Source organism: Scyliorhinus torazame, chromosome 6 (genome assembly GCF_047496885.1).
Source record: "Scyliorhinus torazame isolate Kashiwa2021f chromosome 6, sScyTor2.1, whole genome shotgun sequence".
Classification (NCBI taxonomy): domain Eukaryota; kingdom Metazoa; phylum Chordata; class Chondrichthyes; order Carcharhiniformes; family Scyliorhinidae; genus Scyliorhinus; species Scyliorhinus torazame.
The window spans coordinates 126889034-126916442 of NC_092712.1; the positions used below are offsets into that span (position 1 = coordinate 126889034).

General features: G+C 49.5%; 1 protein-coding gene across 1 annotated transcript in view; it reads left to right on the forward strand.

Annotated features, from left to right (window-relative positions):
- Positions 1 to 2121: 2121 nt before the first annotated feature.
- LOC140425003 (serine/threonine-protein phosphatase 6 regulatory ankyrin repeat subunit A-like) overlaps positions 2122 to 27409 on the forward strand; it is a 128887-nt gene continuing 103599 nt past the window's right edge. The window contains exons 1-5 of the mRNA XM_072508772.1: positions 2122 to 2289; positions 19299 to 19403; positions 19504 to 19544; positions 19653 to 19733; positions 26355 to 26469. The gene's annotated coding sequence lies outside the window, so the exon portion shown is untranslated. The remainder of the gene's footprint in view (positions 2290 to 19298; positions 19404 to 19503; positions 19545 to 19652; positions 19734 to 26354; positions 26470 to 27409) is intronic.

Consider the following 27409-nt stretch of genomic DNA (forward strand, 5'->3'; position numbering starts at 1 on the left):
GTCGACTTCTTTAGTTTTGAACTGGTCATAATAAATCAATATGTACATCATTTAGATATTGGAGTTTGTTACATACTGCTGTTTGAACATTGCTTGTTAGTGTTCCGGTCACCTCAGCAGTTGAATTCGGAATTCCTCAATCCTATTCATTAAGGTACCAGATAAAATGCATCTTGAAGTGGTTTTATTTTATACAAACTGATATAATCAAAAATATTTGTATTCTATCATCTAGTATTCTCCTACTAAATGACTGTATTATAATAATTATACTTTCCTGGTGCAGTTTGTTAGAATAGTTAAAAGTTGGATCTCTTTCCAAAATTTCCCTAGTCAATTCTGTTTCTTTCTTCTTCCTCCGCAGCCTTTTCAGAAACATAGTTTACCTTACCAAATCTGTTATGTAGAAGTGAAGCCATAGTTATATATGTTTATGCAGTAGGGAAGACAAAATGTAACTTAGGTAAAGTACCTCACCACCACTTTGCTTGCCTCCTGTAACTAAATTCTCAGACTGCTTGACCGACATCCACTACTGATGAGAAAAATTTGCCTCCAATTACACATTGGGAAATTGAAGCCATTATTTTTGGCCCTTGCTCCAAACTATTTTCCCTAGCTACTGACCCCATTCCTCTCCTTGGTAGCCGTTTGAGACTAAAACACACTGTTCACAATCTCAGTGTCATATTTGATCCGGAGATGAACTTCCAGCCACGTATTTGTGCTGTCACTAAGACCACCTATTTTCCACCTCCATAACATCACCCATCTTCACCCTACCTCACTTCATCTGTCACTGAAACCCTCAGCCATGCATGTGTCATCTCTAAGCTTGACTATCCCAACACACTCCTCCATGGACTCCCATATTTAACATATGTACACCCGAGGTTTACATTGCTGCCCATACCTTAACTTACACCAAGTCAAGTTCAGCTATCGCCCCCGGGCTCACCAACCTACATTAACACCCAATCAAGCAATCACGATTTTAAAATTCTCAGCTTTGTTTACAAACCCCACCATGGCTTCATCCCTCCCCAGCTCAAAAGCTCCTCCAGACGTTAGACACTCCCAAGATATCCGCGCTTCTTTGGCCTCTTCCGAGTGCTCCTGAGCTTAATCGCTCCTTGTCCCTGAACTCTGAAGTTCCAGGGCGGCACAGTGGTTAGCATTGCTGCCTCATGGCGCCGAGGTCCCAGGTTCGATCCTGGCCTGGGTCACTGTCCGTGTGGCGTTTGCACATTCTCCCTGTGTTCGTGTGGGCTTTGCCCCCACAACCCAAAAGATGTGCAGGGGAGGTGGATTGGCCACGCTAAATTGCCCCTTAATTAGTTACTCTGAAACATTTTTTTTTAAACCTCTGAAGTTCCCTCCCTAACCTCCTCTGACACTTTTCTTAGTGAAGATACTTCTATCTCTGACCAAGCTTTTGGTCATCTCGCTCCTTATGCGGTTCGGTGTTATATTTTGTTTTATAGTGCTCCTTTGAATTGCCTTGGAAGGTTTTTATTATGTTAAAGGTGCTATAAAAATAATTTGTTATCTTTTAATTCACCCTTTTCCAGCTGAGTTTCTCTCCCCTCATCTCCACGCTTTCCCTCTCTCTCCCAGTGTTCTGCTCTTTTGTTTCCCCTTCACTCCCTTTTGCCCTCTGCAGGGGAAGGTGAACGTGAAGAAATCCCTTTAAAAAAAAAATCAGGGCAGCGACTGAGGCAGTCCTTTTAAGACCAAACGAGAAAAGTCTTCAAGGAAACCACTCCAGCAGCTGGACCGTGTATATTATTGCTGGGACTGTTTGCTCCAGACAGCAAGTTGTGCCAGTCCAGTGGGACTCAGCAATACCAGGTGCTACGATTAAGTAGCAGCCCAAACCATTTTCCCGCCAGCGAGGTAGAAGCGGAACACTGGGTCATCTGTCGGCCTGCAATTTTGCAGACACATCCAAATCCACCGCATCTGGCAGAATTTCAAAACGGCAATTAAAAAGAAAAACTTGTTGCTCAAATATTATTGCTCAAATATTCCCCTTAAAAAAATAAGCGTCCAACAGGAAGTCTATCCTTGCCCGAGCCGTCGCTTCCTCCTTTGCTGGGGTTGGTCCTGCAGCTTGTCAGTCACGGCACTGCAGTGATTTAGCCCTGTCTTTAGGAGCTGGCAAACGCTTTCTTCCTCTACTTGCCCCCAGAGCCTAGGCTGGAAATGGCAGCGCAAGAGGGAGGCGATGGGCTGGAGTTAGAGGAACTGAGCGGAGCCCAGGTTATAGCAAAGGCACTGAGAGATCAGGTGAGGAGTAGCATTCACCAATATGGAGACGAAAGCTGTCAACCCCCACTGGAACAAATGAAGCTGTTCTTCTCGGAGCGAGCTGTACCTAAATGTTGTAACTAACTCGTTGAATTACATTAATATCAGTGCTCTTGCGCTAATCAGGAAATCACAACAACATTGCCCCAGTCTCAGCTCCAGAACTTGAACTTATCCTTCCATCACCTCACACAACATACATTTCAGGCCTGTGACTAATCACCAGATCACTTCTGATGATAGGTCACAGATCTGAAACATTGGCCTCTTTCTTTACAGATACTGCCAGGCCTGTTGGCAATTTTCTGTTTCCATTTCAGATTTGCTTTTGTGTTTGGTCTTTGAGCTGCTCAATGATATGTAGTCCCTTGTTCCTCCAATACCTGTATGTTCTGAGAGGAATTGCTATTGCACATCCCACTCAATTCACTCTTGTGACTTTGGATTGGATTTGAGCCTTTCAAAGCTGCTGGTGCAGCAACCAAATTGGATTGGTTGATAAGATGACAGGGGGTTACTATAGCCCCCTCCCCCCCCTCCCCTCTAAATTCCAGCCTATTAATCCCTGACTGTTCCAGACTTGGATGTGGAAGAACCCATGAGAAAGTTTGGACAGTGGGACTTTATTGAAAAGCAAGTTGATTTAGGCATAGGAGGAGATAATCAGTCTGGTATTAACATTGCAGATCAAATCAAATCCCCCAAAACATGGTGAAACCATAAAACACCCCCACATATTGAGTCATCTTTATTCCCCGAACCTCAGCCAGTCCAACAGATGGCTACAGGTGGATATGCCTGTTTTCTTGGGACCCAGTTGATCATTTCTCTGTTATTTAATGCAGTATCGGAGCCGGTCCTCCTCCTCCCTCTTTCTCTCTTGTGTATGTGATCTGAAATTGGGCACAAGGGACACAATATAAACATTTACAGATTACACCAAAATAGGGAGACTTGTTCGTGTGAAGAAGATATAAATTACATCAAGAGGACATTGGCTGGCAGGCTGAATAAAATATACCAGATTAATTATAATGTTGGAAAATGTGGCATGATACTTTTTGTTTGGGGGGTGGGTGGAATAAGGAGAGGAAATATATACAATGGTAAAATTTGGAAAGGGACAGAGAAGCTCAGGGGTTTAGGTACACAGATCTCTAAGAATTGAAAAAGTTGATAAAGCTGTTCTAAATTAACAAATAAGCAGTGGGATTGTAGGTATAATGAATATGGACAATCTATCTATAATAAGGGGTTGGGTAACATAATGATTATGTTACTGAACTAACGATCTAGAGGCATGAGTTCATATCCCAACACAATATTTGGAATGGAATGAATCTGAAAAAGACAATTAGTATCTGCATTGAAGGCCATGAAACCACTGGGAAGCACTCATCTGCTTCACGGATGTCCTTTGGAGGAGGAAACCTGCCCTACTTACCTAGTCTGTCCAATACGTGACTCCAGATCCACAGTGATGTTGTTGGCTCTAAACTAGCCTATGAATGGCCCAGAAAGCCACTCAGTGTAAAGGGATGGGCAATAAATGCTGGTCTTGCCAGTGACACCCATATCCTGTCAATAAATGTAAAGGAAAAAGATTGTTTAGGCCTCAATTAGAATAATAGCTTTCTCCCTTTTAGGAAGGACAGTAAAGCCTTAGAGTACTTTGAAGAATTTCATTCACTAAGCTTATACCAAGGAAAGAGAATTTCTAGTTATAGAAACATTGAAAATAGGTGTAGGAGTAGGCCACTCGGCTCTTCGAGCCTGCACCACCATTCAATATGTTCATGGCCGATCATGCAAATTCAATATCCCACTCCTGATTTCTCTCCATATCCCTTGATCCCTTTAGACGCAAGGGCAATGTGCAGCTCCCTCTTGAATATTTTCAGCGAACTGGACCCAACCGCTTTCTGTGGGAGAGAATTCCACAAGTTCACAACTTTCTGAGAGAAGAGGTTCTTTCTCATCTCTGTCCTGAATGGCTTACCCCTTATTCTTAGGCTGTGACCCCTAGTTCTGGACGTCCCCAACATCGGGACCATTCTTCCCGCATCTAGTCTGTTCCAGTCCCATCAGGATTTTACATGTTTCTATGAGATCCCCTCTCATTCTTCTAAACTCCAGTAAGTACAAGCCCTGTCAATCCAGTCTTTCTTCATATGTCAGCCCTGCCATCCTGGGAATTAGTCTGGTGAACCTTGGCTGGACACCCTCAACAGCAAGAATGTCATTCTTCAAACCAGGAGACCAAAACTGCACACAATACTCAAGGTGTGGCCTCACCAAGGCCCTGTACAACTGCAGCAAGACATCCCTACTCCTATACTCAAATCCACTCGCTATGAAAGCCAGCATGCCATTAACTTTCCTCACCTCCTGTTGTACCTGCATGCCAACCTTCAGCGACTGTTCCACCATGACACCCAGGTCTCGTTGCACTTCCCCTTTTCCTAAACTACCACCATTCAGATAATAATCTGCCTTCCTGTTTTTGCCACCAAAGTGGATAACCTCACATTTGCCCACATTATATTGCATTTGCCAAATATTTGCCCACGCAGCTCATCTGTCCAAGTCACCCTGCAGCCTCTTTGCTTCCTCCTCACAGCACACACTGCCCGGACCGGTAGCTTAGTGTCATCTGCAAATTTGGAGATATTGCATGCAATTCCTTCATCCAAATTATTAATGTATATTGTGAACAGCTGGGGTCCCAGCACTGAACCCTGCTGTACCCCATTAGTTACTGCCTGCCACCCTGTTCATTCCCAGTCTCTGTTTCCTGTCTGCCAACTAGTTCTCTATCCACGTCAATACATTGTGAGCTGGTACTGGGGTCCTTTTCATTAGAACTAAGAATGGTAAAAGCAGATATGATACATTTTTTCATGATTACGGGTGTTCTCAGGTAGCTAGGGTAAAATGATTTCTACTGGGTTGGGTGAGGGTATAAATTGAAGATCATTACTGGAAAAAGGAAAGGAAAGGTTAGGAGATACGCCTGTTAGGGCATGGAAACTTGCATTAAAAACTGGTGGAAGCATAATCTAATAGAAAATTTAAAAGGAAATTGGATAAAGAATTGAAAGAAAAACAATTTCAAGAGGGAAAGGGCAGGAAATGAGGATAAATATGTAGCTTTGCATAATTTAAATGGTATGCTGACGATTCAAGTCATGGTTTAAAAGAATGCATGGAGAGTGTAGAAGTGTTGGTTTCTAATGATTGGTGATAAAGGCCTTAGAACGATAAAAGTTTATTGTTAACCCTGCGCAGCTCTTACATGCTGTGTGTCTGCCCCGCGCTCCCTGAACCCGTGCGCTATCGACACGTGAATGTACCCGCGTCATTCCAGCTTCCATGTGACCATCCGGTCTACATTTTCTCCATTAATGTTGGGCCAACCGGTAGTGCTGAGGTGTAACAGTCTAAGAGAACAGTCATTGAATGTAAACTATTTACAACATACAAATTGAACAGGTGAACAATATGTAGCTATTTACGTTGTGTGAAACACTGATTGGACTGCTGCAGCTGATGCATAGCCAATCACGTCTCCTTTCCCCCCACTTTAAAAAACATAGGCTAGTTGTAGACTAGTCCATGACATAGTCCTGGAACCCTGTATTTGGTTTACTCATGCACCCTGAGCGGGTGATTGCGGCAGTTGCCTGTGCTGGAGATGTTGTCGGGTTGGTGTCCTCAGCATGGATGGCATCAGGCCTCCTTCCAGTGTAACCAGTGGCTACAGGGCTTGCTGTAATGGCCTCTGGAAGTGCCTCCATTTCCATTGGTGTAAAGGGCCTGGATTCCAGGCTGGATGCATGGGGTACGATGGTGGCTGATTGTGCTAATTCGGGAACCTGCTGTAGGTGATATCGGTTTCCTATGCAATGGGCACTATCTGAGGCAACCACATAACTGTTTGGTTGCAGGACATGGCTGGGTACCACGCCAAATTTGTCATGGCTGTGTGTGGTCTGGATCCTGACCTTTTGACTAGGTGCTAAAGGACAGAGTCTGTGATCAGTCCGATCATAATAGCTCTTTCTCCTAAGTTGGCGCTACATGAAGACCTTGGCAATGGGGATGGTGTTCCTGGTGCGCCAGGCGAACATTCACTGCACTGACGAGGCAGACCTTGTCTTGACACATTTCACATGCTGAGACGTACAGCACAGAAATCTGTGTGGACTTGGACACATTTCTCAAGTAGGTGCTTGGTTGAATGTACCACTCGTTCCGCCAGGCTTTTGCAACGTGGGTACAGGGGGTTCCTCGTGATGTGCTCAAAGTCACATGTCTCACCAGAGACAAAATGGTGAGTGTTGTCCATCATGGGCACAGTGGTTAGCACTGCTACTTCACAGTGCCAGGGATTCTGGCCTTGGGTGACTGTTTATGTGGAGTATGCATGTTCTCCCTGTGCCTGCATAGGTTTCCTCTGGGTGCTCCGGTTTCATCCCACAGTCCAAAGAAGCCCATTTACTTTTTAAAAAATATATATTTTATTCAAATTCCCCCCCCCTCTCCCCCCTGGGTTGTTGCTGTTGCCTTCCCATTTCCTTTATTGTTCTGCGAGGTAGTCAATGAACGGTTGCCACCGCCTGGTGAACCCTTGAGCCGAACCCCTTAATGCGAACTTTTTCCGTTCCAGTTTTATAAACCCTGCCATGTCATTTATCCAGGTCTCCACGCCCGGGGGTTTGGCTTCCTTCCACATAAGCAATATCCTTCGCCGGGCTACTAGGGACGCAAAGGCCAAGACATCAGCCTCTTTCGCCTCCTGCACTCCCGGCTCTTCTGCAACCCCAAATGTAGCCAACCCCCAGCCTGGCTTGACCCGGACCCCCACCACCTTCGAAAGCACCTTTGCCACCCCCACCCAGAACCCCTGCAGTGCCGGGCATGACCAAAACATGTGGCTGTGGTTTGCTGGGCTTCTCGAGCATCTCCCACACCTATCCTCTATCCTGAAAAATTCACTGAGCCTAGCTCCGGTCATATGCGCCCTGTGCAAAACCTTGAATTGTATCAGGCTTAGCCTGGCGCACGAGAACGACGAGTTTACCCTACGTAGGGCATCAGCCCACAGCCCCTCCTCAATCTCTTCCCCCAGCTCTTCTTCCCATTTCCCCTTCAGCTCATCCACCATGATCTCCCCCTCGTCCCTCATTTCCCTGTATATATACGACACCTGACCATCCCCCACCCATGTCCCTGAGATCACTCTATCTTGAATCTCCTGCGTCGGGAGCTGCGGGAATTCCCTCGCAAATGCTCTCAGTTGCATGTACCAAAATGCATTCCCTTGGGGCAACCCATATTTTTCCGTCAGCGCTCCCAGACTCGCAAACGTCCCGTCTACGAACAGATCTCTCAGTTGCACAACCCCAGCTCTCTGCCATGCTCCAAATCCCCCGTCTATTCTCCCCGGGACAAACCTATGATTATTTCTTATCGGGGACCGCACCGAGGCTCCCGTCCTTCCCCTATGTCGTCTCCACTGCCCCCAAATTTTTAGCGTTGCCACCACCACTGGACTTGTGGTGTATTTCTTCGGGGAGAACGGCAACGGCGCCGTCGCCAGTGCTTGTAAGCTGGTTCCTTTGCAGGACGCCATCTCCAATCTCTTCCACGCCGCTCCCTCCCCTTCTCCCATCCACTTACACACCATTGAGATATTGGCGGCCCAGTAGTATTCACTTAGGCTCGGTAGTGCCAGCCCCCCCCCTATCCCTGCTACGCTGCAAGAACCCCCTCCTCACTCTCGGGGTCTTCCCGGCCCACACAAAACGCATGACACTTTTCTCAATTTTCTTGAAAGAAGCCTTCGTGATCATCACCGGAAGGCACTGAAACACAAAAAGGAATCTCGGGAGGACTACCATTTTGACCGCCTGCACCCTACCCACCAGTGACAGGGGCACCATGTCCCATCTCTTAAAATCCTCCTCCATCTGTTCCACCAAGCGTGTTAAATTAAGCCTATGTAAGGTTCCCCAACTCCTGGCTATCTGAATCCCTAAGTACCTGAAATCTCTTATTACCTTCCTCAGCGGTAAATCATCTATTCCCCAGCTCTGCTCCCCCGGATGCACCACAAACAACTCACTCTTTCCCATATTCAATTTGTACCCCGAAAATTCCCCAAACTCCCTGAGTGTCTGCATTATCTCAGGCATCCCCTCCACTGGGTCCGCAACATACAGCAATAAATCATCTGCATACAAAGATACCCGGTGTTCTTCTCCTCCCTTGAGTACTCCCCTCCACTTCCTGGAGCCCCTCAGTGCTATGGCCAGGGGCTCAATCGCCAATGCAAACAGTAACGGAGACAGGGGACACCCCTGCCTCGTCCCTGTATGAAGACGGAAGTAGTCAGACCTCTGCCTGTTCGTGATCACACTCGCCACCAGGGCCCTGTACATCAGCTGTGCCCATCCAATAAACCCTTCTCCAAAACCAAATCTCCTCAGCACCTCCCACAGATAATCCCACTCCACTCTGTCGAATGCTTTCTCGGCGTCCATCGCCACCACTATCTCCGCCTCCCCCTCTGGTGGGGGCATCATCATTGCCCCTAGCAACCTCCGTATGTTCGTGTTCAGCTGTCTACCCTTAACGAACCCAGTTTGATCCTCGTGGACCACCCCCGGGACACAGTCCTCTATCCTCGTCGCCATCACCTTGGCCAGGAGCTTAGCATCTACATTTAAAAGGGAAATGGGCCTGTAGGACCCACACTGCAGCGGGTCTTTATCCTTCTTCAAAAGGAGCGATATCGTCGCCTCCGACATAGTCGGGGGCAACTGCCCCCTTTCCCTGGCCTCATTAAAGGTTCTCGTCAACAGCGGGACCAGTAGGTCCATATATTTCCTATAAAATTCCACCGGGAATCCGTCCGGTCCCGGGGCCTTCCCCGCCTGCATGCTTCCAATCCCTTTCACTACTTCCTCCGTCTCAATCTGTGCTCCCAGTCCCGCCCTCTCCTGCTCCTCCACCTTCGGGAATTCCAGCTGATCCAGGAAACACCTCATTCCCTCCTTCCCTTCCGGGGGCTGAGCCTTATATAACCTCTCATAGAATGCCTTGAACACCCCGTTCACTCTCTCCGCTCCCCGTTCCATCTCTCCCTCCTCATCTCTCACCCCACCTATCTCCCTCGCTGCTCCCCTCTTCCTCAATTGGTGGGCCAGTAGCCGACTCGCCTTCTCTCCATACTCATACTGTACACTCTGTGCCCTCCTCCACTGTGCCTCTGCCTTACCCGTGGTCAGCAGGTCAAACTCCACATGTAACCTTTGTCTTTCCCTGTACAGTCCCTCCTCCGGTGCCTCTGCATATTGCCTGTCGACCCTCAAAAGTTCTTTCAACAATCGCTCCCTTTCTTTACCCTCTTGCTTCCCTTTATGTGCCCTTATGGATATCAGTTCTCCTCTGACCACCGCCTTCAACGCCTCCCAGACCACTCCCACCTGAACCTCCCCATTGTCATTAAGCTCCAAGTACCTTTCAATACACCCCCTCACCCTTAAGCATACCCCCCTCATCCGCCAATAAGCCCATATCCATTCTCCAGAGTGGGTGCTGTTTTTTATCCTCTCCTACCTCCAGGTCTACCCAATGTGGAGCGTGGTCCGAAATGGCTATGGCCGTATATTCCGACCCTGTCACCTTCGGAATCAGTGCCCTTTCCAAGACAAAAAAGTCTATCCGTGAGTATACTTTGTGAACATGGGAAAAAAATGAGAACTCCTTACTCCTAGGCCGACTAAATCTCCAGGGGTCTACCCCTCCCATCTGCTCCATGAAGTCCTTGAGCACCCTGGCCGCTGCCGGCCTCCTCCCGGTCCTGGACCTCAACCGGTCCAGCCCTGGATCAAGCACCGTATAGAAGTCTCCACCCATTACCAACTTTCCCGCCTCCAGGTCCGGGATACGTCCCAACATACGCCTCATAAAATTTGCATCATCCCAGTTCGGGGCGTATACATTCACCAGAACCACCAGAATCACCCCTTGCAATCTGCCACTCACCATCACATATCTACCCCCACTATCCGCCACTATGGTCTTTGCCTCAAACAGTACCCGTTTCCCCACTAAGATAGCCACCCCCCTATTCTTCGCATCTAAACCCGAATGAAACACCTGCCCCACCCATCCTTTACGTAGTCTGACCTGGTCTATCAGTTTCAGGTGCGTCTCCTGCAACATAACCACATCTGCCTTTAATTTTTTTAGGTGTGCGAGTACCCATGCCCTTTTAGTTGGCCCGTTCAGCCCTCTCACGTTCCACGTGATCAGCCGGGTTGGGGGGCTCTTTACCCCCCCCCCCCTTGTCGATTAGCCATCCCCTTTTTTAACCCAGCTCCTCACCCGGTTCCCACGTACCCGTATATCCCCCCGACGGTGCCCTCCCGCCTCGACCATCCCATAACAGCTCCCCCTTCTCCTTAGGAGCAGCAACCCAGTTAACCTCCCCCCCTCCGCTAGATCCCCCTCTAGTGTAGTTGCACCCCCCATGTTGCTCCCAGAAGTCAGCAAACTCTGGCTGACCTCGGCTTCCCCCCTTATCCTCGGCTCCCACTGTGCGAGGCACCCTCCTTCCTGCGTCCCTGTTCCCGCCATAATTACCATAGCGCGGGAACAAAGCGTTTCCCACTCGGCCCCGCCCCTAATGGCCGGCGCCCACAGTTCCTCATGCTCCCCCCCCCCCCAACATGGGGAAGAGAGAAAAGTTACAGGATCACAAGATTAACAAATTGAAAAATCATCCCCCCCCCCCCCCCCCCCTTCTGCCGTCTCAAAGTAGTGGTGCTTCCCTTGGTGTGTGACCCACAATCTCGCCGGTTGCAACATTCCAAACTGGACCTTCTTTTTGTGAAGCACCGCCTTAGCCCGATTGAAACTTGCCCTCCTTCTCGCCACCTCCGCACTCCAATCTTCCATTGGGATACGCGGATCACCGCGTTCTCCCACCTACAGCTCCGAGTTTTCTTCGCCCATCTGAGAACCGTCTCTCATTGTAGCGGAGAAACCTCACCACTATAGCTCGAGGTATTTCTCCAGCCTTTGGTATTCGTGCCAAAACTCGATAAGCTCCCTCCACCTCCAAAGGGCCCGTCGGGGCCTCCGATCCCATTAGCGAGTGAAGCATCGTGCTCACATATGTCCCGACGTCCGCCCCTTCTGCGCCTTCGGGAAGACCCAGGACTCTTAAATTCTTCCTCCTTGAGTTATTCTCCAGCGCTTCCAACCTCTCCACACACCTTTTATGCTGTGCCACGTGGGTTTCTGCCTTCACCACCAGGCCCTGTATTTCATCCTCGTTTTCAGCAGTCTTTGCCTTCACGACCCGAAGCTCCAGCTCTTGGGTCCTCTGCTCCTCTTTTAGTCCTTCAATCCCCTGCAATATCGGGGCCAACAGCTCCTTCTTTAACTCCTTCAGCTCTTCCACACAGCGCCGCAGGAACTCTTGCTGCTCCGGGCCCCATAGCAAACGGCCACCTTCCGACGCCATCATGCTTTGAGCTTCCCTTCCTTGCCGCTGCTCCAGAGGATCCTCCGCAATCCGGCCGCTATCCTCTCCCTTTTCCATGCGAGTCCGGGGGGATTCCCTTCTGGTTTACCGCACAGTGTTTTTGCCGTTTAAATTGCTGTTGGGGCTCCTATCAAGAGCCCAAAAGTCCGTTCCAACGGGAGCTGCCGAAACGTGCGACTCAGCTGGTCATTGCCGCACCCGGAAGTCCCCTCTAAAGCCCATTTACACTATTCCCTTATCGTCCATATGTCTATCCAATGACCATTTGAATACCCTTAGTGTTGGCGAGTCCACTACTGTTGCAGGCAGGGCATTCCACACCCTTACTACTCTCTGAGTAAAGAACCTACCTCTGACGTCTGTCTTATATCTATCTCCCCTCAATTTAAAGCTATGTCCCCTCGTGCTAGACATCACCATCCGAGGAAAAAGGCTCTCACTGTCCACCCTATCCAATCCTCTGATCATCTTGTATGCCTCAATTAAGTCACCTCTTAACCTTCTTCTCTCTAACGAAAACAGCCTCAAGTCCCTCAGCCTTTCCTCATAAGATCTTCCTTCCGTACCAGGCAACATTCTGGTAAATCTCCTCTGCACCCTTTCCAATGCTTCCACATCCTTCCTATAATGCGGTGACCAGAATTGCACGCAATACTCTAAATGCGGCCGCACCAGAGTTTTGTACAGCTGCAACATGACCTCATGGCTCCGAAACTCAATCCCTCTACCAATAAAAGCTAACACACCGTACGCCTTCTTAACAACCCTCTCAACCTGAGTGGCAACTTTCAGGGATCTATGTACATGGACACCGAGATCTCTCTGCTCATCCACACTGCCAAGAATCTTACCATTAGCCCAGTACTCTATCTTCCTGTTATTCCTTCCAAAATGAATCACCTCACACTTTTCTGCATTAAACTCCATTTGCCACCTCTCAGCCCAGCGCTGCAGCTTATCTATGTCCTTCTGTAACTTGTAACATCCTTCCGCACTGTCCACAACTCCACCGACTTTAGTGTCATCTGCAAATTTACTCACCCATCCTTCTACGCCCTCCTCCAGGTCATTTATAAAAATGACAAACAGCAGTGGCCCCAAAACAGATCCTTGTGGTACACCACTAGTAACTGGACTCCAGTCTGAACACTTCCCATCAACCACCACCCTTTGTCTTCTTCCAGCTAGCCAATTCCTGATCCAAACTGCTAAATCTCCCTGAATCCCATGCTTCCGTATTTTCTGCAGTAGCCTACCGTGGGGAACCTTATCAAACGCTTTACTGAAATCCATATACACCACATCAACTGCTCTACCCTCATCCACCTGTTTGGTCACCTTCTCAAAGAACTCAATAAGGTTTGTGAGGCACGACCTACCCTTCACGAAACCGTGTTGACTATGTCTAATCAAATTATTCCTTTCCAGATGATTATACACCGTATCTCTTATAAACCTTTCCAAGAGTTTGCCCACAACAGAAGGAAGGCTCACTGGTCTATAGTTACCGGGGTTGTCTCTACTCCCCTTCTTGAACAAGGGGACAACATTTGCTATCCTCCAGTCTTCTGGCACTATTCCTGTTGACACAGATGACTTAAAGATCAAAGCCAAAGGCTCAGCAATCTCCTCCCTAGCTTCCCAAAGAATCCTAGGATAAATCCCATCCGGCCCAGGGGACTTATCTATTTTCACCCTTTCCAGAATTGTTAACACCTCCTCCTTGTGAACCTCAAGCCCTTCTAGTCTAGTAGCCTGAATCTCAGTATTCTCCTCGACAACATTGTCTTTTTCCTGTGTGAATACTGACGAAAAATATTCATTTAGCCCCTCTCCTATCTCCGCGGACTCCAAGCACAACTTCCCACTACTGTCCTTGACTGGCCCTACTCTTACCCTAGTCATTCTTTTATTCCTGACATATCTATAGACAGCTTTAGGGTTATCCTTGATCCTACCTGCCAAAGACTTCTCATGTCCCCTCCTGGCTCTTCTTAGCTCTCTCTTTAGGTCCTTCCTAGCTAACTTGTAACTCTCGAGTGCCCTAACTGAACCTTCATGTTGCATTGATGTTGGTGACATCAGTCATTTCTGGTGGATTTGATTCCTCTTCTTTGCTTCCTTGGTACTCCTCTTCTAGAGTCATTTCAGGTTCACTTGAATCATCATTGATTTCTTTGTGCTCCTCTTCTGGAGTTATTTCTGGTTCATTTGAATCACCTGTGGTTTCTTGGTGCTCCTCTTCTGGAGTCAAAATCTTCACAATTTCATTTTGTTGTGGGTCCTGGTGCTCTTCTGGAGTCAAAATCTTCAAGATTTCTATTGACGTGGTCTCTCTGGACTCTTGGTGCTCCTCTTCTGGAGTCAAAATCTTCAGGATTTCATTTTGTTGTGGGTTGTGGTGCTCCTCTTCTGGAATCAAAATCTTCAAGATTTCTATTGACGTGGTCTCTCTGGACTCTTGGTGCTCCTCTTCTGGAGTCAAAATCTTCACGATTTCAATTGACGTGTTCTCTCTAGACTCATGAGTAGCCCTCGTCTGATTGTTGAGTGCTTCTGTGCAGACGAGCTGAGGTCTGTCAGTCTCGCTGTGATCCTGCACATCCTGTATGGGAATTGTGATTTCTTCGTCACTTGTCTCACATACAGTGGGTAGACATTCAGTGTCTTCTTGTTGGTTAAATGAGCTGGGTAGACTTTCATAGTCTTCTTCTGGTGGCTCAAATAAGCTGGGTAGACTGTCATAGTCTTCTTCTGGTGGCATGGACTTTGCTATGGAGTCTTGAGTTGCATCCATTTTGGAGTCTGTCAACGAGCTCTCTGTGGAGGCTTGTATCGCTCTCTGTGGAGTCTTTCATTGCTCTCTGTGTGGAGTCGTGCAGTGATCTCGCTGTGGAGTCTTTCATTGATCTCTGTGTGGAGTCGTCTTCTTCTTGGGTATTTGACAGGTTGCCATCATCCAATGTATCGACGATCTGCCATGGCGTCATGGTATTGGATTCATCTACCATGAGTAGAGTCGTGTTGAGCTGTGCAACCGTGTTGCTGATGCTGTGATCAGCATATCCGAATAACTCAGCCATGTCTGAGTAGTATTGTGTGTATTGTTCGATAGACAAATCATCTTTTTGTTTCGGACTTGTCATTGTGCTCTTCATGTTGAGTGGTGCAGACTGCTTGTGCCAGGGTGTTGTAAAAGTTATTTTCAACTGCTGGTGTAAGTTCAGGCATTGTTCTGTCTTTTGAGGTAAGAAAATTGGGTTTTGCAGCTTTAAATGTCTTTTTCTCAATTTTCGTGCATTTCCTTTTTAAGTGGGCGTGGTCCGGGTCCTCTGATGTCATGCCGCTTGTGACGTCATGCGCAGGGCTCGATTGCGCATGCGCAATCCAAGTTTCCTTTACTGTGCGCTCTTGTCGCAACTGCGCATGCGCAGAACACTGTTTTGCCGGCTTGCGTCTTCGCATGGGCGTACTGGCCAGAACGCTCTCGCTCAAGATGGCTGCCAATCAAAAAGTGCTGTTGCATCGAGTGAGATTCTGCCTCTGCCCCGTGGTGAGTATTCGTGCCATTTTTACGGATGTTGTTTAGACTCAAAGTATTGATTTTATTTTTGTTCATAAGCAAGGCATTTTTGTATAGCGATTTCTAATGTTAAATACTTTTTTTTGTGAAAGTTCTTCCCTCAAATTATTTTCAGATAGTCCATAAATGAATTGATCCAATATTATAGCATCTCTGAAATCAGCATAATTAGAGCCTTGTGCTTGTACTTGGAGGTCTGTAATAAAATCAGTGATGGGCTCACCGTTACTCTGGCATCTATGCCAAAAGATAAACCTTTCCAGCATCTCACCAGACTGACTTTTACAGTGTTCTTCAAATTTTGCGATAATCACTTTAAATTTAGTTTTGTCTTCACCTTCCAAGAAATTAAAGGAGTTATATATCTCTATAGCTTCATGTCCTGCTCGTCCGAGTAGTATTGCTATTTTCCTGTCTTCAGAGACCGTGTTTAAATTATTAGCTGCCATATATACTTGGAATTACTTAAGTTACCATCAGTTTTCAGCTGCATTGATACTTGAACGTGGTCCATCGAATCATTTAGTTGTCGAGGATCCATCTGCTGCGAAGTCTTCCACAGTCGAATATCCGGTCTGAATTTTCTTCTCTTTTTTGTCTAACCTAATCTAACTAGTTCTGTTAAAGCCAACACGCCTGGTACCATGTTTTGTTACCTGTGTGATAGGTAACATGCGCTACTCAATCCTTGGTTAATGGTGAGGTGTCTGAATATCGATGAAGAAGACTCGAACTCGTCCAGTAGTAACAAAAGGTTTATTGAGTAACTATAACAATAATTGCTTGAGTTCTTTACTTTAACTTTGATACTAGTGATAAGGTTAACAAGATGTAACTACAGTAACTATACGTAACTCCACTAGCCATCTGAACTAATCTGATACTGCCCTGGTCACAGTGCACCCAAGAGAGAGGAAGAGATACACAATGTGGTGCTTTTTATACCCCTGTTGGTCCAGCCCTCTAGTGATGATGTGGTGCTACTGATTACACATTAACCCCTTATGTACTTGCACATACAGAGATCATTACACTCTGCACAGACTGTGACCCAAGCCGGGAATCAAATCTGGGACCCTGGAGCTGTGAAGCCTCAGTGCTAACCACTGTGCTACCATGACGCCGATATAGGTAGCTTCCCAATGACGTTGCAGTTGAATATGACTTTATATTCCATCATTTCTGGGTCGTAGTGCTGCAGAGTGTGTACATCTGGACTAATATGGATTAACGCCAGTGTGGCTTTACATTCTGGTCGACAATATGAAATTGGAAACTGCCCTGTGTGCAATGGAGAGTGGCCACAGCTTCCATGCAGGTGCTTTTCCCACCATACGCAAGGAGTTCCACCTGGGTGTTAGGATCTGCTGTTGCATATGGGTCTGTTTCCTGCAACATTTGCCTGGGCAGAATGTACATTGCTCCAGTGCTGATCCTTACTTTTAATTTTGCTTTGTTGCAGGCATTGTTTAAGCTGCTGAAAATCTCACCCTTCTCCGTGATGGTGCTGACACTCTCACAGCAGTGTTGCTGGAGGCTCAGCGTCTTGGTTGCTCTGATTGAGCTGCAATTCGTTTACTTTGTTCATGCTTCGAACCTTGTAGGAGTATCTGGCTGCATTGTGGCTGGTGGCATAGGCAGGCTGCTGTGATTTTGATCTGCGGCATATTGCAAAATAGTTCCACTTCCCAGATTTGTGGCAGCTTTTACCAAATGCCAAACATGCAGTTCTGTTCTGCGAGTGATGGCTGCCAAGTTGGGACAGGATGTGCCCTGTACCCCAAGAATTTCTGTTTTTCTTCTTAACTCTTTCCTGCATGTTTCTGACTCCTCAGTCAGCATGCTGACGCTGATTGCAAGGTTCGATCTTTCTTGCGAAGAAGCTGCTTGTGAACAAAATCCCTATCAACCCCACACACAACGTAATCTCTCATGAACTCGTCGGTAAGGGTGCCAAGCGCACAATTATTTGCTAGGATTTTTAGAATCGATTCATCAAATTGTTGGCTGGTAGCATTAAACATGTGTCTATCCAATATATTGTTTCTTACTGGCATGCAAATGTGCTTGAAATCTTTTAACAATATCTCGGGTCCTCTTTCACCTCCTCCATGTAGAAAACAAAAGATTCAAATTCCTCGATGGTTTCGGGGCCCACTAAGTTTAATAAAGTGTACGTCTCTACCTTCTTGGATTTGTCTGATAGACCGGCATCCCAGTATATACGCTACCCTTTTTCAAATTTTGCTCAGTTGTCCGCAATGATTTTGTCGAAAATGAACAGATCGATGTACCAGGGCAGGCCAAAAGCTAGGCGCCCTAAGGCGAATAACTCACCTGACCCCCCAAAGCCTGTCCACAATCTACAAGGCACAAGTCAGGAGTGTAATGGAATACTCTCCACTTGCCTGGATGAGTGCAGCTCCAACAACACTCGAGAAGCTCGACACCATCCAGGACAAAGCAGCCCGCTTGATTACTATCCCTTCCACAAACATTGAATCTCTCCACCACCGCCGAACAGTGGCAGCCGTGTGTACCTTCTATAAGATGCACTGCAGTAACTCACCAAGGTTCCTGTGACTGCATCTTCCAAACCCACGTTCACTACCGTCTAAAAGGACAGGGGTAGCAGATATCGAGGAACCCCACCACCTGGAGATTCCCTTCCAAATCACTCACTACCCTGACTTGGAAATATATTGCCGTTCCTTCTCTGTCGCTGGAACTCCCTCCCTAACAGCACAGTGGGTGTACCTACACCTCAGGGACTGCAGCGGTTCAAGAAGGCAACTCACCACCACCTTCTGAAGGGCAACTAGGGATGGGCAATAAATGCTGGTCCATCCAGCGACACTGACATCCCGGAAATGAATTTTAAAAAATTCTGCCAACACCTGACACCAGGTAGATGTGTTGGGTTCTAATGATTAGTTGCCAAGGAATTCGAACAATAAATGAGCACTCTTACATGCTGTGTGTCTACCTGTGCTCTGGGAAGAACTCATGCACTGCCAACACATGACTCCTTATTTACCCGTGTCACCCGTGATGATTAGACAGGGTAGATTCAGAAAGAATGTTCCCGATGGTGGGGGATTCCAGAACTAGGGGTCATAGTTTGACAATAAGAGGTAAACGCTTTAGGACTGAGGTGAGGAGAAATTTCTTCACCCAGAGAGTGGTGAATCTGCGGAATTCATTACCACAGAAACTAGTTGAGGCCAAGACGTTGTGTAATTTCAAGAAGGCGTTAGACATAGCTCTTGGGGCTAAAGGGATCAAGGGATATGGAGGAAAGGTGGGATCAGGTTATTGAACTTGATCACCAGCCATGATCATAATGAATGGCGGAGCAGGTTCGATGGGTCGAAGGGCCTCCTCCTTCTTCTATTGTCTATGTTCCTATGTATCCCAGCGTTCACGTGACCACCTAGTCTACAGAGAGCAAAACCACTGGGTGCATGGGAACGGTTCAAGAGAAAACAATGCATTTGTGTTAACTGGTGAGCAAATCTAGAATTCAGTTAGACAATCCATTGAATAAAAGTCTCCCCAAACTCTTATCACCTCCATTATTCCTCGCACTCCGTCGAAGGAACAGCACTAAATCACCAGTACATGGTGAAAAGTATTATTATAAACCTTCCACTCTGAGGTTAAGGATTGATGAGATTCTCTGTAGCTTTAACTTGATTGGTTCCAGTGCAGTTGCACAGGATACCAGAAAATCTTCTAAGATTACACCTGTGAACTAAAGAAAATATTTCCCTCTTAAATTCACACCAAAGTTGTCCAATGAAATTCTAATACCCCGAAGGCCACACTTTATTTTTCCTTCTGCAGGATCTTCGGTATATGTTTGGGATTGTTGGTGTCCCAGTGGTAGAAGTCGCCATGGCAGCTCAAGCCGCAGGAATTAAGTACATAGGAATGAGAAACGAGCAAGCTGTAAGTAATATTCTTTGTACTTTCTGTCACTACTTTGCATGGTCGACTCAAAACAGAATATGTTAATATTTTGCTGGCTGTGTTTTTTCTATCTAAACAGGCTTGTTACGCAGCATCTGCAGTGGGATATTTAACAGGAAGGTTAGTCTCTCAACAGTTGCCTTTTAATTTCATGTCTTTGCCGTTGTCTGCATTTAATCATATTTTATGGTACCTGCCATTTAAAGGTGACTGTTTGTTCTTTTTTAGGCCAGGTGTTTGCCTTGCAGTCTCTGGCCCAGGTCTCATTCACGCACTTGGAGGAATGGCAAATGCAAACATGAACTGCTGGTAACTTCTGGGAACTGTTACAGCTTAGAGTGTGTTTTTCTAATTTGTTTTGTGAAAGATACATTTGCAAAAGTTACAATTCTGGGAAGTCAACTGACAAATATTTATTTGAACTGATTAATTTGAAGGCATGGCGCAACATTCATTGGCAGTGGTGATTATCCCAGAAAGCTCTGCACAGATCAGGGATCAAACCTGGGGCTTCATGATCTATAATATACGATTAAGTTCCATGCTGGACAGCAAATTACAAACAGAACAGTTTTTGGAAGACTGATGGAGAACTTAGCGATTGTGATTCGAACAGAAATGTATTTTTGTATAAAAGTTTCTTAAGAGATATTGTAATGCAACTCTTCAAGCTAGTGTCAGCAAGAAGTGATGGTGTTTTATTTGCAGCAAGGTGTGTTTTACAAGGGGCGGGGGGGGGGGGGGAGGGGGTGAGGATAAGACCGAGGGATTACCAGTAACAGTGGGGAGGTGGTGGCCTGATCCATAAACCCAGGATAATGATTTGGGGACCTGGGTTCGAATCCCACCACGGCAAGTGGTGGAATTTAAACTCAATAAAATACCTGGAACCAAAAGTCTAATGATAACCATAAAGCCATTGTCGATTGTCATAAAAACCCATCTAGTTCATAATGTCCTTTAGGGAAGGAAATCCGCCATCTCTATATATGACTCCAGACCCACAGCAATTTAGTTGACTATTAAGTGCCCACTGAAATGGCCGAGCAAGCTACACTGGGAAACCCAGCCTTATCGACCCTTTGTATCGAAATGCAAAGTCCTCCTTACTTAACATCTGGGGGCGTGTGCCAAAGTTGGGAGAGCTGTCTCACAGACTAGTCAAGTAACAGCCTGACAGTCATACTCAGAGAATTATACCTTTTAAACACCACTATCATCATTCCTGCTGTGGCATAAAGTCAGGAGGGAGTTGCCCTGGCAGTCCTCAACCTCACCTCTGAATCCCATGAAGTCTCATGGCTTCAGGTTAAACATCGGCAAGGAAACCTCCTACTAATTACCATGTACCGACCACCACCAGCTGATGAATCAGTACTCCTCTATGTTGAACACCACTTGGAGGAAGCCCTGAGGGTGGCAAGGGCGCAGAATATGCTCTGGGTAGGGATTTCAATGTCTACCACCAAGAGTAGCTTGGTAGTACCACCTCAGACTGAGCTGGCTGGGTCCTAAAGGACACAGCTGCTAGACTGAGACTGCAGCAGGTAGTGAGGAAACCAGCAAGAGGGAAAAACATTCTTGACCTCATCCTCACCAATCTGCCTGCTGCAGATGGTTGATAGCTTTAAGTTCCTGGGGGTCACCATCACCAACAGTCTGTCCTGGTCCACTCACGTTGATGCATGTCTTACACCGTCGCAACCATTGCCTCCACCGCGGACGCCACCCGTGCGGTGTCAGCCTGGGTGGCACGCATGACCGGGACCACTCCCAGCTCCTGGACGCGGGTGGACTCCTCCACCTGCGACTGCAGCCGCCGCAAGCCGCCCGTCACCCTCTTCGCTCGTCTCCGGGTCGGTGGTTGCATCGGATCTATGTGTGGGTGTGGTAACTCCAGGAACCCGGGATCCATCTGGGCGGCAGATGTTCGCTTGGGCTGGGCTGCCCTCCGACCGCCCGGCCCCTCTGCTGCTCCTACCTCCACCTGCTGTACCGGGACGGCTGTGTTGTGCGCACCAGTGAGTGTACCAGACGCCTCAAGTGCCTCAGAAGTGCCCAACCGAGGTGAGTGTTTCTGCGATGGTGGAGGGTGTTGGTGACAGCAGTGGCGTTGTGTCGTGCTCTTCGTCCCACTCTGAGTACATGGCACTTTGGGGTGGGGGTTCGTCTCCACCCATCCACTCTGGGTCACTGTCCGGTATTTCGTCTTCCTGGGTAGTGCTGTCCCGGGTAGGGGTGTCCTGGGCAGTGCTGTCCTGGGCAGTGGTGTCCCGGGCAGTGGTGTCCCGGGCAGTGGTGTCCCGGGCAGTGGTGTCCCGGGCAGTGGTGTCCCGGGCAGTGGTGTCCCGGGTAGTGGTGTCCCGGCTCGGATGTGATGGGCCTGTGGCTGCCCCCCTCGTCGCTGGGTGGTCGCTCCCGCACGTGACGGGGGTGTCGTCTCCCTGTTGCTCCAGGTCTCTCCGTCTCCCGTGGTGTGCGAGGGGCATCCTGCGGGCGTCGCATGCTGGAGGGTGCGGGTCTCTCCGTCTCCTGTGGTCTCCGAGGGGCATCCTGCGGGCGGTGTGCATCTGCGGGGATGGGTGCCTGGACGTTTGGTCCTGCGATACACAATGACGCATGCATGGTTAGACATCAGGCAGTGGTCAGGTGATACGGGGGAGGGGGATATAGGGGAGAGGGGATATGGGGACGGGCTGTCGGTGGCTCACTTGCTGGTGGGCCCCCGACCTCTGCATCAGCAACCTCCCGGTCGTCAGGTCCGCCAGCCAGTTCCAGGGCCCTTTCCTCGTGTACGGTCAGTGGCCTCTCATCAGCGGGCCCTCCTCCAGTCCTCACATGCTCCCTATTGTTGTGTGCGCGCTTCTCCTGTCGGGGGGGGGGGGGGCAGGGGTAAAAGGCAACAGTGTTAGGCAGGTATATGAATGCACGCCATCGGTTGCGCGTGCATTGCAGAGGTTAAGGTTAGGGCTGGATTCACTTGGGGATATGGGGGGGGGGGGATATGGGGGAGGGGGGATATGGGGGAGGGGGGGATATGGGGGAGCGGGGATATGGGGGAGGGGGGGATATGGGGGAGGGGGGGGAGATGGGGGAGGGGGGGATATGGGGAGGCTCACCCTGCCTGCTCTGACGAGGTCGTTCACCTTCTTGTGGCACTGGGTGCCTGTCCGTGGTGTCAGGGCCACAGCGGTGACGGCCTCTGCCACTTCCCTCCACAGACGCCGGCTGTGGCGTGGGGCAACTCTGCGGCCGTGCCCGGGATACAGGGCGTCCCTCCTCTGCTCCACCGCGTCCAGGAGCGCCTCCACATCGCGTGACTCGAACCTCGGGGCTGAGCGACAGCCAGCCATCCAGTCGGGTGTTGCGGTCGGGTGTTCCGGTCGGGTGGGGGGGAGCAGCGCGGCCTTATGAGCTGTCACGCCGTGCAGCGCGTATGACGCTGCACGGCATGAACCACTGCGCAAGCGCGGATCCCGTTACGTCGCTGCTAGCCCATTTCGGGCCGGAGACTATCGACCCATTTGTCTGACGTGACGCAAGTGGGATTTGCGCCGATCGGCGGACTTTCCGCCGATAACGGAGAATTTCGCCCCTCGTCTCCTGGGTGAACAACGAACAACTCGCTCTTCCCCATATTGAGCTTATACCCGGAGAAATCCCCAAACTCCCTCATAGTCCTCATCACCTCCGGCATTCCCCCCCACCCGGTCCACCACATTTAACAGCAGATCGTCCGCATAGAGCGACACCCGATGTTCCTCCCCACCCCACACCAGCCCCTTCTAATTCCTCGATTCCCTCAATGCCACGGCCAGGGGCTCAATCGCCAGCGCAAAGAGCAGGGGGGACAGGAGACACCCCTGCCTCGTCCCCCGGTGTAACCGAAAATACTCTGACCTCGTTCTGTTCGTGCCCACACTTGCCACCGGGGCCTCCTACAGCAACTTAACCCACCTGACAAACTTCTCCCCAAACCCGAACCTTTTCAACACCTCCCACAGGTACCCCCACTCTACCCTTTCAAAGGCCTTCTCCGCATCCATTGCCGCCACTATCTCCGCCTCCCCTTCCACCACAGGCATCATTATAACATTCAAGAGCCTCCGTACATTTGTATTCAGCTGTCTCCCTTTCACGAACCCCGTCTGATCCTCGCGAATGACCTGCAGAACACAGTCCTCTATCCTCGTGACTAAAATCTTCGCCAACAACTTTGCATCTACATTTAGGAGTGGGATCAGCCTGTATGACCCACATTGTAGGGGATTCTTGTTCCACTTCAGGTTCAAGGAGATCAGCGCCCGAGACATCATCGGGGGCAAAGCCCCTCCTTCCCTTGCCTCGTTAATGGTCCTTACCAACAGAGGGCTCAGCAGGTCCGCATACTTCTTATAAAATTCGACCTGGAACCCATCTGGCCCCGGTGCCTTCCCCGTCTGCATGCTTCCTATCCCTTTGAACAACTCCTCCAACCCAATCAAAGCCCCCAGCCCCGTCACCTGCCCCTCCTCCACCCTCGGGAATCTCAACTGGTCCAGAAGGCGACCCATCTCTCCCTCCTCCAGTGGGGGCTCGGACCGATACAGTTCCTCGTAGAAGTCCCTGAAGACCCCATTGATATCCACCCCACTTCGCACCATGCTCCCTCCCCCATCCTTAACTCTCCCGATCTCCCTAGCTGCCTCTCGCTTCCGAAGCTGGTGCGCCAGCATCCGGCTCGCCTTTTCTCCCTATTCATATACCGCGCCCTACACCTTCCTCCACTGCGCCTCCGCCTTACTGGTGGTCAACAGATCGAATTCGGCCTAGAGGCTGCAGCGCTCCCTAAGTAATCCATCCTCCGGGACCTCCGCGTACCTCCTGTCCACCCTCACCATCTCGTCCACCAGCCTCTCCCTCTCTCTCTTCTCCCTCCTCTCCTCATGGGCCCTAATGGAGATCAGCTCTCCCCTGACCACCGCCTTAAGCGCCCCCAAGACCACCCCCACTTGGACCTCCCCATTGTCATTAGCCTCCAGGTACCTCTCTATGCACCCTCGGACTCGCCCGCTCACCACCTCGTCCGCCAGCAACCCCACCTCGAAGCGTCACAGCGGGCGCTGGTCCCCCTCCTCCCCCAGCTCGAGGTCTACCCAATGCGGAGCGTGATCGGAAATGGCTATCGCCGAGTACTCTGTATCTTCCACTCTCGGAATCAGCACCCTACTCATAACAAAAAAGTCAATCCGGGAATAGGCCTTGTGGACATGGGAGAAGAATGAGAATTCCCTGGCCCCTGGCCTCGCAAACCTCCATGGGTTCACCCCTCGCATCTGATCCATGAACCCCCTCAGCACCTTGGCCGCCGCCAGCCTCCTACCCGTCCTAGATCTGGAACGATCTAGTGCCGGGTCCGGCATGGTATTGAAATCCCCCCCCCCGCCCCCATTATCAGGACCCCTGTCTCCAGGTCCGGAATCTGGCCCAACATACGCCGCATGAAGCCCCCATCATCCCAATTCGGGGCGTATACATTGACCAACATCACCCGCTCCCCCTGCAGCTTGCCACTTACCTCCCCCCAGCTAGGTCCCCCCTAGCTGCATTGCTCCCCCCATTGCACTCCCGTAAGTCAGCCGACTCCTGCTGATCCCGGTCACTCCCGCCACTCCCTCGACCCCTGCCCCGAAAAACAAAGAACCAACAAAGAACCCCCCCCTCAAAATACGACACAACAATCCCCAACCATCCCTTCACCGCGGCCCCCCCCGCTCCTGACCCTCAGTCCGAGTCCAATGTTTCGGCCTGGACAAAGGCCCACACCTCCGGGGATTCAAAATAATGATGTCGGTCCTTATAGGTGACCCACAGACGCACCGGCTGCAGCATGCCGAACTTCACCCCCCTCCTGTGCAGCACCACCTTCGCCTGATTGTACCCGGCCCTCTTCTTCGACACCTCCGCGCTCCAATCTTGGTAGACCTGGACCTCCGCGTTCTCCCACCTGCTGCTCCACTCCTTCTTGGCCCACCTTAGTACGCACTCCCGATCAGCAAACCGGTGGAACCGCACCAGCACCCCCCCGCTGCGGCTCGTTGGGCTTGGGCCTCCTCGCCAGCACTCGGTGGGCCCCCTCCAGCTCGAGGGGCTTCTGGAAGGACCCCGCTCCCATCAGCGAATTCAGCATGGTGACCACATAGGCCCCCACGTCCAATCCCTCCGGGAGGCCCAAGATCCGCAGATTCTTCCGCCTCGACGGGTTCTCCATCTCCTCGAACCTCTGCTGCCATTCTTTAATGGAGTGCCTCATGCACCTTCACCGCTAGGCCTAGGATCTCATCTTCGTTCTCAGAGACCTTTTGCCGGGCCTCCCGGATCGCCACCCCTTGGGCCGTCTGGGTCTCCAGCAGCTTATCGATTGACTCCTTCATTGGCGCCAGCAGATCCGCTTTCAGCTCCGTAAAGCAGCGCAGAAGAAACTCCTACTGCTCCTGCGCCCACTGCATCCACGCTGCCTGGTCTCCACCCGCCGCCATCTTGGTCTTCCTCCCTCGCACCTTCTTTTGCTTCACTGCCACTTTTTTGATCGCCCCACTCCTGGTCCAAGCCATACACTATTGGGGGAATGTTGCTATCTCCTTCCCACACCGGGAAACGTCGAGCAAGCGCCGTTACGGGCTCTAAAAAGAGCCCAAAAGTCAGTTTCTTGCGGGAGCTGCCAAACGTGCGACTTAGCTCTGCATAGCCGCAACCGGAAGTCCTTGATATGATTTTATGATGAGAGAACAGATTATGACATTGGTATTAACTTTTTTTTAAGCTAGTGCTAAACTGTACATCTAATGAAGTATTATCTGCCTTATTCAAAACATCCATTAAGTAGTAACAAAATGCAGTTTTTGCAAGTTTAAACATGCTTCTAATGATGGATTTATTTTTCTCCTATAGGTGCAGCAATAGATTGTGAAGATAAGAATGGTAATACTCCCTTGCATATAGCTGCTCGTTATGGCCATGAACTTCTTATAAACACACTAATCACCAGTGGAGCGGACACAGCAAAGTGAGTACAAATTATTGACGTTGCCACTACTTGAACGTGCATCATATGTGAATTTGATGGACAGTGGTAGACAGTTCAACTGTAAAAGCATCAGAGCTGAACCCAACCTTGTCCAGTTGACATGTCCATGTGCGGTTTTGTTGAGCATTTCCCGTCACTGCTGAGGACTAGGACTCTCTCGCTCCCTCTCTTGCTCCCTCTCTCTTACCCCCTCGCTTGCCTCCTCTCCCGCCTCCTCGCCCTCTCTCTCCTGGGATATCCAGCATAGCCATCTAAGGTCTTTTGTAACCCCATCACCATCTTACAGAAATTCAGTTTAGTGAGTCTTGTTTCAGAACATGATATCTCTATTCTTCAAATGATTCTGTGAATCTTCTGTAAATGCTCTTCGAAATAGATGCCTAAAATTGCAGGTAACACAGACTAATATTTTTTTAAAATATTTTGTCAACTAGTCTCGTAGTTTAAAGAATTGTAACTGTGTGTTGTGATTTACTAAAACATCTATAAATCAAGGTGCCTGTTGAGAAGAGCATAAATGAATGATCTCAGTTCACATACTGGAGTTGGTTGCTCCATGTATTGATATTAGATAACTGCAGTTTAAAGAACAAAGGGCGGGATTCTCCAACCCCCCAGCGGGTCGGAGAAACGCCGGGGGGGCGTGAATCACGCCCCCGCCGGCTGCCGAATTCTCCGGCGGCGAGGTCTTGGCGGGGGCGGGAATCGCGCTGCGCTGGCTGGCGGCCGCTGACTGCGGCCCCCCCCCCCCCCCCCAGCCATTCTCCGGCCCGCGATGGGCCGAGTGGCCGCCCGTTTTTTTTGCCGGTCCCGTCGGCGTAAATTAGAGTAGGTCCTTACTGGTGGGACCTGGCGGCACGGGCGGTCTCGGGGGGGGGGGGGGCGCATCTGGCCCCGCGAGGTGCCCCCACGGTGGCCT